General features: G+C 31.0%; 1 protein-coding gene across 1 annotated transcript in view; it reads right to left on the bottom strand.

The window, feature by feature from the left end:
• LOC119594204 (sex determination protein fruitless-like) overlaps positions 1-290 on the bottom strand; it is a gene marked incomplete in the record, with an annotated part of 27,626 nt that overhangs the window by 3,832 nt on the left and 23,504 nt on the right.

Raw genomic sequence — 290 nt, 5'->3', positions numbered from 1 at the left:
TTAGAGTAATGTCTTACATTCAAAACTTTTAATAGAATACTAATGTAGTCATGCATATGCTCTGGTTTTGACTTACTACTTTTGAATACATTACCCTACAAACAATTTGTGAATCCTACAAACATTTATTCTTTTAGCAAGAAACTGCAAAACTACATAAAATCTACAAAATTATTTGCTGACTACTTAATGAATGATTTACGTTGTACAAAGCAGCATGCAAGAAAAGCAGGAACACCCTCTGTAATGATGGGTTATCCACTATATTCTATTAACCACATTCTAGTCAC

This window comes from Penaeus monodon, chromosome 33 (assembly GCF_015228065.2).
Source record: "Penaeus monodon isolate SGIC_2016 chromosome 33, NSTDA_Pmon_1, whole genome shotgun sequence".
NCBI classification, from domain to species: Eukaryota; Metazoa; Arthropoda; class Malacostraca; order Decapoda; family Penaeidae; genus Penaeus; species Penaeus monodon.
Note: the sequence above shows the minus strand (reverse complement) of the source record. Positions and strands in the feature narration are given on the sequence as shown.